A 12521-nucleotide genomic window follows, 5' to 3' on the forward strand; every position below is an offset into this window, starting at 1 on the left:
CTGTTAATTGAGAGGCTGGTGGTTCAAATCCCCCCAGGGACGTCTGTGTTCAAATGTTGTCTTCTAAACTTGGCCATACGAAGCTCTTCCACCTACTTAGCCAATCACTAGTCTTTGTTGTGTCACATACACGAAGCTGGCGAGCACCCATTGGCCATCTATGGCTTTATTAAAATTGAGATTACAACTGAGCAATTAAATGAGGAGGTTATTGTTACCCAGCATTAATCTTAGCCAGGTCAAAGGAAGATTGGTAGAAGACTAGCATGCAAAGGCTGCTGTGGCTTAGCTGGTCAAAGTGCCTGTCTAGTAAACAGGAGATCCTGGGTTCAGTGCCTGCAGTTGCTTTACGGGGTCTTTAAGAACATTGCATCAGGCACGAGAGAAAACCCTTGGGTCTTTGAAGCAACTGTTCTAAGCATTGTGAAGAAAAACCTCTTTGTTTCAAGGCACTTGCTCTGAGACTTGAAGCAACAATTTGCCATTGGCTGGAGGCCGATGCACAGATACACCCAAATTCCCTCTAAAATTACTGGCAACTTGCAAGTTCTTAAGCCATCAGCCCAACTTCTCTCAGGTATATGTTAGTTTTCTTCTTCCAGTATCCGACATGGTACCAGATGTATCAGCCAACATTTTGTAACTTCTAGGAATTTAAAACTCATAGGTTTTTTTTTTGCGTATTGTTTTAGTGTCTTTGGATGGTTACATTTTCAACCTAACAGTGTCTCTGTGGCGCAATCGGTCAGCGCACTCGGCTGTTAACTGAGAGGCTGGTGGTTGAAATCCACCCAGGGACGTCTGTCTCCAAATACTGTCTTCTAAACTTGGTCATACGAAGCTGTTCCACCTAGTTCACCAATCACTGGTCTGTGTTGTTTCCCTCAGTCACATACAAGAAGCTGGTGAGCACCCATTGGCCAACTATGTGTTAACTGAAATTGAGATTACAACAGCAATTAAAGGAGGAGGGTTTTGTTACCCAGCCATAATCTTAGCCAGGTCAAAGGAAGATTGGTAAAAGGCAAGGCAAGGCAAATTTATTTATATAGCACAATTCAACACAAGGCAATTCAAAGTGCTTTACATCACATGAAGACCATAAAAATCACATTTAAATCAACACAACGTAAAAACCAAGACAAAAGATCGCATTTTAATCACAGAATAAAAATAAATAAATAAAAATAAAACAAAAATAAAAATAAAGCAAAAAGTACTACTAATAATAATCATTGAAATCAGCAATGGAGATAAGCACAAGAGGAATAGAAGGCAGGTAGATTGAAATATATAGACAGTTATGGATATGCAGGGCTAAACAAAAGCGTTTTTAGCCCTGATTTAAAGGAGCTAACAGTTTGAGCATACTTCAGACGTTCGGGTAACTTGTTCCAGAGGTGAGGAGCATAATAACTAAATGCTGCCTCACCCTGCTTGGTTCTTGTTCTTGGAACATGCAGAAGACCCGTTCCAGACGACCTTAGGGGTCTAGATGTCTCATAGGAATTTAACAAGTCAAGCATGTATTTTGGTCCAAGGCCATTAAGTGTTTTGTAGACGAGCAGTAGTATTTTATAGTCTATCCTTTGACTCACTGAAAGCCAGTGTAGCGATTTCAAAACCGGTGTAATGTGGTCCAGCTTCCTTGTATTTGTGAGGACTCTGGCTGCAGCATTCTGTACTAGCTGCAGCTTCCTGACTGATTTTTTATCAAGACCTGTAAATATACCGTTGCAGTAGTCCAATCTGCTGAAAATGAATGCATGCATAAGTTTTTCCATGTCTTGTTGAGTCAAAAGCCCCTTAATTCTGGTTATATTTTTTAGGTGGTAATAAGCGGATTTAGTGAAGGACTTTAGATGGCTATCAAATTTTAGGTCTGAGTCAATAATTACGCCAAGGTTTCTGACTTGATTTGTAGCTGTAAGTGACATTGTGCTAAGTTGGCTGCTTATCTTTGACCTTTCCTTTTTTGGCCCAAAAATGATCACCTCTGTCTTCTCCACATTTAACTGGAGAAAATTCTGGCACATCCATTCATTGATTTGATGAATGCATTTACTCAGGGAGACTAAGGGACTATAATCATGTGGGGACACAGAAATGTACAGTTGTGTGTCATCTGCATAGGCGTGATAGGAGATGTCATACTGTTCCATTATCTGAGCTAATGGAAGCATATAGATGTTAAATAAGAGTGGTCCAAGAATTGACCCTTGAGGGACTCCACACGTGAATTTGGTTCGTTCTGACTGATAGTTTCCAATTGACACAAAGAAATCCCTATCATGTAAATAGGATGTGAACCACTGAAGAATAGTGTCAGTAAGCCCTTCCCACTGTTCCAATCTGCTGAGTAGTATGTTGTGATCAACCGTGTCAAATGCGGCGCTGAGATCCAATAGTAGCAGAACAGATGATTTGCCTGCATCGGTATTCCGACGAATATCATTTAGGACTTTGATAAGCACGGTCTCGGTGCTGTGTTGTGGCCGAAATCCAGACTGAAATGAGTTAAAAAGATTGTTTTGCATCATAAAAGTCTGGATCTGTTCAAACACAACCCTTTCGATAATTTTCCCCAGGAATGTCAGATTTGATATTGGCCTGTAATTACTAATGGTTGAGGCATCCAGATTAGGTTTTTTTAGGAGAGGTTTTATTACTGCAGTTTTTAAAGTCTGAGGAAACTCTGCTATTTGGAGGGAAGTATTTATAATCTGAAGTATGTCTGGGGCTATGCAATGAAAAACAGTTTTGAAAAAGTTTGAAGGAAGGATGTCAAGGCAGCATGTTGTGGGCTTTAATTTCGACACAATTTCTGTTAAAGTGGCATAGTCCAAGAGGCTAAACTGTCTAAGATTGACGTGGGGGACATTTTGGGAGGCATTTAGTGTAACATTTGTTAATCCGGAGTTGCACACAGTCTGTCTAATCTTTAGTACTTTGTGTGTAAAGAATGCTGCGAAATTATTACAGGACACCTCAGATGCCAATTCCTGAGGTATTGATGCTTGTGGGTTTGTCAGTTTGTCAACAACAGAAAATAGTGTGCGAGTATTGTTGGTGTTTCTACTAATGACCTCTGAAAAATATGATTGTCTAGCATTTTTCAGTTCCTGGTTGTATTTGCGAAGACTCTCTTTGTAGATATCATAAAAAACTAGGAGTTTGTTTTTTTCGCCATCTGCGTTCTGCTCGTCTACAAACTTGCTTTTGTTTTATAGCTAGTATGGCATTTCTCCAGGGTGACCTCTTGTTTCTTGACAAAGTTTTTGTCTTAATCGGGGCAATAGTGTCCATTACAGTCATCACACTGGAACTGAAACTATTTACAAGTTCTTCCACTGGAGCTATTGTAGGGGTTAATGATGAGGCATAAGCCTGTGTGAATAACGCACATGTGTTATCACTTATGTAACGCTTCCTAATCACCTCTGTTCCCCTTTTCAGAGGATGGACAGGGTTGGTCATTTTAAACATAATGCAGTAGTGATCAGACAGAGCAACATCATTCACTGTGACCTCAGAGATGTTAAGACCTTTGGATATTGTTAAGTCCAGTATGTGCCCTCTGTTATGTGTTGGAACTATGACATGCTGAGTTAAACCAAATGTATCCAAAATATTTAAAAGCTCTCTAGCACATCCTTCTTCAGGATTATCAACATGAATGTTAAAGTCACCCACTAAAACAACACAATCAAAGTCCATGCAGATGGAAGACAGTATTTTGGTAAACTCATCAAAAAACATTGTGTTATACTTCGGTGGTCTGTAAATTGTTACCAAGGCAGCTCTGCAAGGGCTTTTTAGCTGAATGACAATATACTCAAAGGAATCAAACTGACCACATGAAATATTCGTGCATTGAAAACTGTCCCTGATCAGACTGGCAACCCCACCTCCTTTCTTATGGGTTCTTGGCGCACTAAAGAAATTGAAGTTTGTGGGGGTTGCCTCAATCAGAACTGTCGAACTCTTATCTTGATCTAACCAAGTTTCTGTTAGGAACAACATGTCAAGGTTATGTTTGCTGATAAAATCATTAATTAAGAAAGATTTGCCAGCTAAAGATCTAATATTTAGCAGAGCCAATTGGAGATGCCAGACTGGATTCACTGGTGAGTTTTGGGAATGACATACTATGCTTAACAGGTTGGCAGAGTTGATTGAGCGTTTTTTATTTCTCACCAGTCTAGCCCTTTTTTTGTTGTTTATCACCACTGGGATTGTTGAGCATACATACTGTACTCCATAAGGCCCCGGCTTTTGCTGGGACAGAACAGTCTTTGTAATGTTGTCACAGCCTGGACCCGGTGCACATCATATTGGTGTCGCAAACATGGCTTCCTCCATAGAAGGATAATACCGTGTAGTTCCAGAGTTGTAGTGCTTTGGCTTTGCCCCGAGAGAATTCCAGGGGAGGCTGGTTGGTTTGTTGCCATCTTCCCCTGGCACCTGTCGGGTGTGACAGGTACAGGGTGGAAGCGAAGACATGAACTTGAGGAGATCAAGAGACTGGTTAACCTTGCTATCTAGATCCGTGGAGTCCCAATCAGGTTGACTCATTATTCCATCCAAACTAAGTCGTCGGCGGGTGGCTACCGGGACTGTGGGGATGAGGCCTTAGCCTGGCTGAGTCAGCGGAGTGGTGGCGTCTTGGAGTGTGAGGATTTGGTGCTGGATGGGGCCTTATCGTGGAGTCGGCGGCGTGGTGGCGTCTTGGAGTGTGAGGATTTGGGGCTGGATGGGACCTTATCCTGGAGTTGGTGGCGTCTTGGAGTGTGAGGATTTGGGGCTGGTAAAAGACCAGGTTGCAAAGGGTGCTGTGGCTGAGCTGGTCAAAGTGCCTGTCTAGTAAACAGGAGATCCTGGGTTCAACTCCCAGCAGTGCCTGCAGTTGCTTTATGGGGTCTTTAAGAACATTGCATCAGATATGAGAGGAAAGACTTGGGTCTTTGAAGCAACTGTTCTAAGCATTGTGAAGAAAACCGCATTTTTTTCAAGGCACTTCCTCTGAGACTAGAGGCAACAATTTGCCATTGGCTGGAGGCCGATGCACAGGTACACCCAAATTCCCTCTAAAATTACTGGCAACTTGCAAGTTCTTCAGCCATCACCCCCAACTTCTCTCAAGTATTTGTCTGTTTTTTTCTTCCAGTGTCCGACATGACACCACATGTGAGTATCACCCAACATTTTGTAGCTTCTGGGAATTTGAAACTGATCGTTTTTTTAAGCGTATTGTTTTAATTTCTTTTGATGGTTACATTTTCAGCCTAACAGTGTCTCAGTGGCGCAATCGGTCAGCGCGCTCGGCTGTGTTATTGAGAGGCTGGTGGTTCAAATCCACCCAGGGACGTATGTCTTCAAATGCTGTCTTCCGAACTTTTCCATACGAAGCTGTTCCATCTACTTAACCAATCACTAGTCTTTGTTGTGTCGCATACACGAAGCTGGCGAGCACCCATTGGCCATCAATGGGTTTATTAAAATTGAGATTACAACTGAGCAATTAAATGTGGAGGTTGTTGTTACCAGTGTTGTTACTAACGGCGTTATTTTTTCCAGTAGTGGGTAATCTAATTAATTACTTTTCTCATCTTGGCAACGCCGTTACCGTTACTGAGGACGGAAAGGCATGCGTTACTATGCGTTACTATATTGGTCGAAAAGTCTGAGGGAGACGGACTCACCGAGACGACAGAGCAGAGCAGGAGTAGGGAGGAGGCAAGTAAGTTGTGCCGAGCAAACGCGATGCTAGGTAGCTCCAATAATACATGTTGTAGCCGATAGCCTACAAACTACGCCCGCATGTTATGGTAGATATGGTAGACATGGTAGATATCACATGTACTGTACATAGATATAACTAGATGCAAAATGACAGACATGGCACTAAATGAGTTAGTAGACAGCCGCCATCTTAAAGCAGTAGACTTTTTAGGACGGCTCTGTTGTAGAGAACCTTCCTAGCGAACCTAAGTAACTTTTTATCTAAAATACTTCTAAATCGGCAAAATCTTGACTTGAATCTATCTTTAAATGATGAAACAGTTTTAAAACTTTCATATGTCGAAAGTAGAGAGAAGGGAACTAATGCAATAATGAGAGCAATTTTAACAACTTTTAACAGTTGATTCAGGGTAAAGGGTAAATTAGGGTAAAGAATTGGGCTCGGGCCAGTTGTACCAAAAACCTTCACAAAGAAATTCACATAGTGTGGCCAATGTTTTTTTTTTTTTTTTGAGGAAAAAAAAAAAAGTAATTATCACCAATTACTTTGCCAAGTAACTAATTACTCTTACATTCAGGTAATTGAGTTACTAACGCAATTACTTTTTGGGAGAAGTAATTTGTAACTATAATTAATTACTTTTTTTCAGTAAGATTAACAACACTGGTTGTTACCCAGCATTAATCTTAGCCAGGTCAAAGGAAGATTGGTAAAAAACTAGCATGCAAAAGATGCTGTGGCTTAGCTGGTCAAAGTGCCTGTCTAGTAACCAGGAGATCCTGGATTCAACTCCCAGTTAGAACATTGCATCAGGTACGAGAGGAAACCCTTGGGTCTTTGAAGCAACTGTTCTAAGCGTTTTGAAGAAAATCCTCTTTGTTTCAAGGCACTTGCTCTGAGACTTGAGGCAACAATTTGCCATTGGCTGGAGGCCGATGCACAGATATACCCAAATTCCCTCTAAAATTACAGGCAACTTGCAAGTTCTTAAGCCATCAGCCCCAACTCCTCTCAGGTATTTGTCTGTTTTTTTCTTCCAGTGTCCGACATGGTACCAGATGTGAGCATCACCCTACATTTTGTAACTTATAGGAATTTAAAACTGATAGGTTTGTTTTAGCGTATTGTTTTCATTTCTTTTGATGGTTACATTTTTTTGCCCGACAGTGTCTGTGTGGCGCAATCGGTCAGCGCCCTCGGCTGTTAATTGAGAGGCTGGAGGTTCAAATCCACCCAGGGACGTCTGTCTTCAAATGCTGTCTTCTAAACTTGGCCATACGAAGCTGTTCCACCTAGTTAACCAATCACTAGTCTGTGTTGTGTCACATACATGAAGCTTGCGAGCACCCGTTGGCCAACAATGGGTTTTATTGAGATTACAACTGAGCAATTAAATGAGGAGGTTATTGTTACCCAGTATTAATCTTAGCCAGGTCAAAGGAAGATTGGTAAAAGACTAGCAGCAAAGGGTCCTGTTACTTAGCTGGTCAAAGTGCCTGTCTAGTCAACAGGACATACTGGGTTCAACTCCCAGCAGTGCCTGCAGTTGCTATCTGGTGTCTCGAAGAACATTGCATAAGGTATGAGAGGAAAGACTTGGGTCTTCGAAGCAACTGTTCTTAGCATTGTGAAGAAAACTGTATTTTTTTCAAGGCACTTGCTCTGAGACTTGAGGCAACAATTTGCCATTGGCTGGAGGCCGATGCACAGATATACCCAAATTCCCTCTAAAATTACAGGCAACTTGCAAGTTCTTAAGCCATCAGCCCCAACTGCTCTCAGGTATTTGTCTGTTTTTTTTTTCTTCCAGTGTCTGACATGGTACCAGATGTGAGCATCACCCTACATTTTGTAACTTCTAGGAATTTAAAACTGATAGGTTTGTTTTAGCGTATTGTTTTCATTTCTTTTGATGGTTACATTTTTTTGCCCGACAGTGTCTCTGTGGCGCAATCGCTCAGCGCGCTCGGCTGTTAACTTAGAGGCTCATGGTTTGAATCCACCCCGGGACGTGTGTCTTCAAATGCTGTCTTCTTAACTTGGCCATACTAAGCTGTTCCACCTAGTTAACCCATCACTGGTCTGTGTTGAGTCCCTCAGTCACATACACGAAGCTGGCGAGCACCCATTGGCCAACTATGGTTTTACTGAAATTGAGATTACAATTGAGCAATTACTCTAATTTTCGCACTATAAGGCGCACCTGACTATAAGCCGCAGCCTACCAAATTTGGCACGAAAATGGCATTTGTTCATAGATAAGCCTCAATGGACTATAAGCCGCAGCTGTCCTCAGTGTATCATGGGATATTTACACCAAAAGATATTAACCGGTACAACCTTATTTGACAGCGGCATCATACGACCGACTGTCATAAGACGAAATGAACCATCATTAAACTTTGAACAAATTACTGCAAAGCTTTATTGCTTCATTTGGCCATCACTGCTCCCTTGGGGGAGAGTGTCAACCTCTGCTGCCACCTGCTGTTGACTGTTGTCATCCAACATGCCTCTTAGCATGCATTGCAGCGCTACAGATGTACATAACAATAAAAAAATCATGTTCTGTGCTAATTATTTCTTCAGTTACTGTTGCAATTGTTTCATCAGTTGCTAGTTATTGTATTTGCTAACACTTTATTTTACAGTGGTGCCATAAGACTGTCATTACACAATCATAATTATGAAATGTCTCTGTCCTGAGCATTCATGAATGGTTATAACAGATGTCATTCAGTGTTATCCGGCAAATGATCTCACTTTTGAATGGATGCAAAAGATCATAATTTGCCAAATGACACTTAATGACATAGCATTCAGTAATGTCCATAATAGTGTCATGTCATAATTTTGATGATCTTATGACAGTCTTATGACACTGCTGTCAAATAAAGTGTTACCTAAAAAAATCAACAAATAAGCCGCGCTGGACTATAAGCCACAGGTATCAAAATGAAGGAAAAAAGTAGCGGTTTATAGTCCGAAAATTACGGTAAATGAGGTTATTGTTTATGTAATTAGTTGGACTATACGTTATGTCGGCTACACTGATATGCCTATTATCCGGATTAGTTGTTAGACGGATAATGTTGGCGGGTAATGTTACCCGCTGCCTAATATGGACTCCTGTCACTGTACAACATTCGGATACTCAGGAAGGGAGGTCATCCACTCACTGTTTTTAGTGCGACATGACAGCATCGTAAACAATGGAGGCGGACAATCACGACGTGGCATTCCTGCTCTTTTCTTTCCCAGACATTTTTCATGAACCTTCAAACTACGTCTCAATAATATTCCTCAAATTCAGTGCCCATTTGGGGTCCTCCCATGCGGATGAGGTGGATATTAGCGTTTTTGACAGAGCTTGTCTCCCGTGTTGTCTCCTATCAGCAAGCTGCTGGGCTGGCCCTTCCCAACTCAATGCCGACCGAACTTGAGTACTGTATATAAAAATGCGTAGAGGGAAATTAAACCCCGAAAAGTGACCTACGTGGTACCCCCAGTCAAAGAGGCGCGTAATCTGTTTATTTTCCCCAGACATTTCTGCCTGTCAAAACTGTTGCCACTCCAGGATTGCCACTTTTATGCACAATCATTCCTGGTTGGAGCACCACACCATATGCTTCTATTTGTTATTTCCCAAGTGGTGAGAACGCAACTGACCATCGATTGTAACATCCCAAGTAATGATGTCAGGCTTTTGTTGTTTTATAAAGATTTATTTTAATCACAACATGGCGCCTGCTCATAAAAGCCAAGCGTGCTCTCCCTTCCATTCTCGCTCCTGCGTGATACGTTCATTTGCGATCACGAAAAAAACAGTGATCACAAAATAATGACAGTCTAGAACACAGGTGTCAAACCGATTCCAGAAAGGGCCAAGTGGGTGCAGGTATGCTTTCCAACCAATGAAGAGGACACCTTTTCACCAATTAGATCTTTTAGATGTGTAATCGTTAAACTTTGTCTGGAGCTGCTTGTTTCAGCAGGAAGTTCATTGGTTAAACTCTCTGCGCGTTATCGGTTGGAACAAAATCCAGCACCCACATGGCCCATTCTGGAATCGGTTTGACACCTGTGGTCTAGAAGGTGTAGTAATTTAGGAATTTGCTGCGGGCCAGGGATGAGTTTCCGGTTCAGAGGTAAACCGTGCGGGTGATGACGTAACACATGAGGGTTCTCCTTTTTACGCATGCGTAGTTTGCGCCAATGCAGGCGTACCTTGCAGAAGCGGGGAGGCAGTTAAATGCACCTTAAACAAAGTTTGGACAGATATAAAAATAGTCGGCAAAATACCCTGGAGAAAATAATCTGTCCGAGTGTAGATCTAGCCTAAGTGTGGAGGTTATTGTTACCCAGAATAATCTTAGCCAGATCAAAGGAAGATTGGTAAAGGCAAGGCAAGGCAAATTTATTTATATAGCACAATTCAACACAAGGCAATTCAAAGTACTTTGCATCACATGAAGATCTTAAAAATCACATTTAAATCAATACAACGTAAAAACCAAGACAAAAGATCGAATTTAATCACAAATAGAATAAAAATAAATAAATAAAAATAAAACAAAAATAAAAAATAAAACAAAAACTGCTACTACTAATAATAATTGAAATCAGCAATGGAGATAAGCACAAGAGGAATAGAAAGCAGGTAGATTGAAATATATAGCCCGTTATGGATATGCAGTTCTAAACAAAAGCGTTTTTAGCCCTGATTTAAAAGAGCTAACAGTTTGAGCATACTTCAGACGTTCAGGTAACTTGTTCCAGAGGTGAGGAGCATAATAACTAAATGCTGCCTGACCCTGCTTGGTTCTTGTTCTTGGAACATGCAGAAGACCGGTTCCAGATGACCTTAGGGGTCTAGATGTCTCATAGGAATCTAACAAGTCAAACATGTATTTTGGTCCAAGGCCATTAAGTGTTTTGTAGACGAGCAGTAGTATTTTATAGTCTATTTTTTCACTCACTGGAAGCCAGTGTAGCGATTTCAAAACCGGTGTAATGCGGTCCAGCTTCCTTGTATTTGTGAGGACTCTGGCTGCAGCATTCTGTACTAGCTGCAGCTTCCTGACTGATTTTTTATCAAGACCTGTAAATATACCGTTGCAATAGTCCAATCTGCTGAAAATGAATGCATGCATAAGTTTTTCCATGTCTCGTTGAGTCAGAAGCCCCTTAATTCTGGTTATATTTTTAGGTGGTAATAAGCTGATTTAGTGACGGACTTTAGATGTCCATCAAATTTTAGGTCAGAGTCAATAATTACGCCAAGGTTTCTGACTTGATTTGTAGCTGTAAGTGACGTGCTAAGTTGCCTGCTTATCTTTGGCCTTTCCTTTTTTGGCCCAAAAATGATCACCTCTGTCTTCTCCACATTTAACTGGAGAAAATTCTGGCACATCCATTCATTGATTTGATGAATGCATTTACTCAGGGAGACTAAGGGACTATAATCATGTGGGGACACAGAAATGTACAGTTGTGTGTCATTTGCATAGGCGTGATAGGAGATGTCATACTGTTCCATTATCTGAGCTAATGGAAGCATATAGATGTTAAATAAGAGTGGTCCAAGAATTGACCCTTGAGGGACTCCACACGTGAATTTGGTTCGTTCTGACTGATAGTTTCCGATTGACACAAAGAAATCCCTATAATGTAAATAGGATGTGAACCACTGAAGAATAGTGTCAGTAAGCCCTACCCACTGTTCCAATCTGCTGAGTAGTATGTTGTGAACAACCATGTCGAATGCGGCGTTGAAATCCAATAGTAACAGAACAGATGATTTGCCTGCATCGGTATTCCGACGAATATCATTTAGGACTTTGATAAACACGGTCTCGGTGCTGTGTTGTGGCTGAAATCCAGACTGAGTTAAAAAGATTGTTTTGCATCATAAAAGTCTGGATCTGTTCGAACACAACCCTTTCGATAATTTTCCCCAGGAATGTCAGATTTGATATTGGCCTGTAATTGCCAATGGTTGAGGCATCCAGATTAGGTTTTTTTAGGAGAGGTTTTATTACTGCAGTTTTCAAAGTCTATGGAAACTCTCCTGTTTGGAGAGAAGTATTTATAATCTGAAGTATGTCTGGGGCTATGCAATGAAAAACAGTTTTGAAAAAGTTTAAAGGAAGGATGTCAAGGCAGCATGTTGTGGGTTTTAATTTTGACACAATTTCTGTTAAAGTGGCATAATCCAAGAGGCTAAACTGTCTAAAATTGACGTGGGGGACATTTTGGGAGGCATTTAGTGTAACAATTGTTAATCTGGAGTTGCACACAGTCTGTCTTATCTTTAGTACTTTGTGTGTAAAGAATGCTGCGAAATCATTACAGGACACCTCAGATGCCAATTCCTGAGGTATTGATGCTTGTGGGTTTGTCAGTTTGTCAACAACAGAAAATAGTGTTCGAGTATTGTTGGTGTTTCTACTAATGATCTCTGAAAAATAGACTAGGATGCAAAGGGTGCTGTGGCTTAGCTGGTCAAAGCGCCTGTCTAGTAAACAGGAGATCCTGGGTTCAACTCCCAGCAGTGCCTGCAGCTGCTTTATGGGGTCTTTAAATTGCAAACATGGCTATTTTATTAATGCTCAATTGTTTCAATTTGTTTAGCAGTCAGGCAGTGACTTCAAAACACGATTATGACTTTGAATAAAGCACTTACCATACAAATTTGCCGTCCACTGATGTGTCGTGACTCCTGCTTGCTCTTCTGTTTAGTTGCCTTTCAGGTGCACGCTGACAGTGACGTCACATG

The 12521-nt window shown here is 41.2% G+C and overlaps 3 non-coding genes across 3 annotated transcripts; all 3 read left to right on the plus strand.

Annotated features, from left to right (window-relative positions):
• Window positions 1-726: 726 nt before the first annotated feature.
• On the plus strand, window positions 727-800 carry trnan-guu (transfer RNA asparagine (anticodon GUU)). Its single transcript has one exon. It is a non-coding gene; the product is annotated as a tRNA-Asn (tRNA).
• Window positions 801-4828: 4028 nt separating this feature from the next.
• Window positions 4829-4902, plus strand: trnat-agu (transfer RNA threonine (anticodon AGU)). The gene has a single exon. It is a non-coding gene; the product is annotated as a tRNA-Thr (tRNA).
• A 7326-nt stretch (window positions 4903-12228) lies between these two features.
• Window positions 12229-12302, plus strand: trnat-agu (transfer RNA threonine (anticodon AGU)). The gene has a single exon. It is a non-coding gene; the product is annotated as a tRNA-Thr (tRNA).
• Window positions 12303-12521: the final 219 nt, after the last annotated feature.

The sequence above is a fragment of the Corythoichthys intestinalis genome, chromosome 19 (assembly GCF_030265065.1).
Source record: "Corythoichthys intestinalis isolate RoL2023-P3 chromosome 19, ASM3026506v1, whole genome shotgun sequence".
Classification (NCBI taxonomy): Eukaryota; Metazoa; Chordata; class Actinopteri; order Syngnathiformes; family Syngnathidae; genus Corythoichthys; species Corythoichthys intestinalis.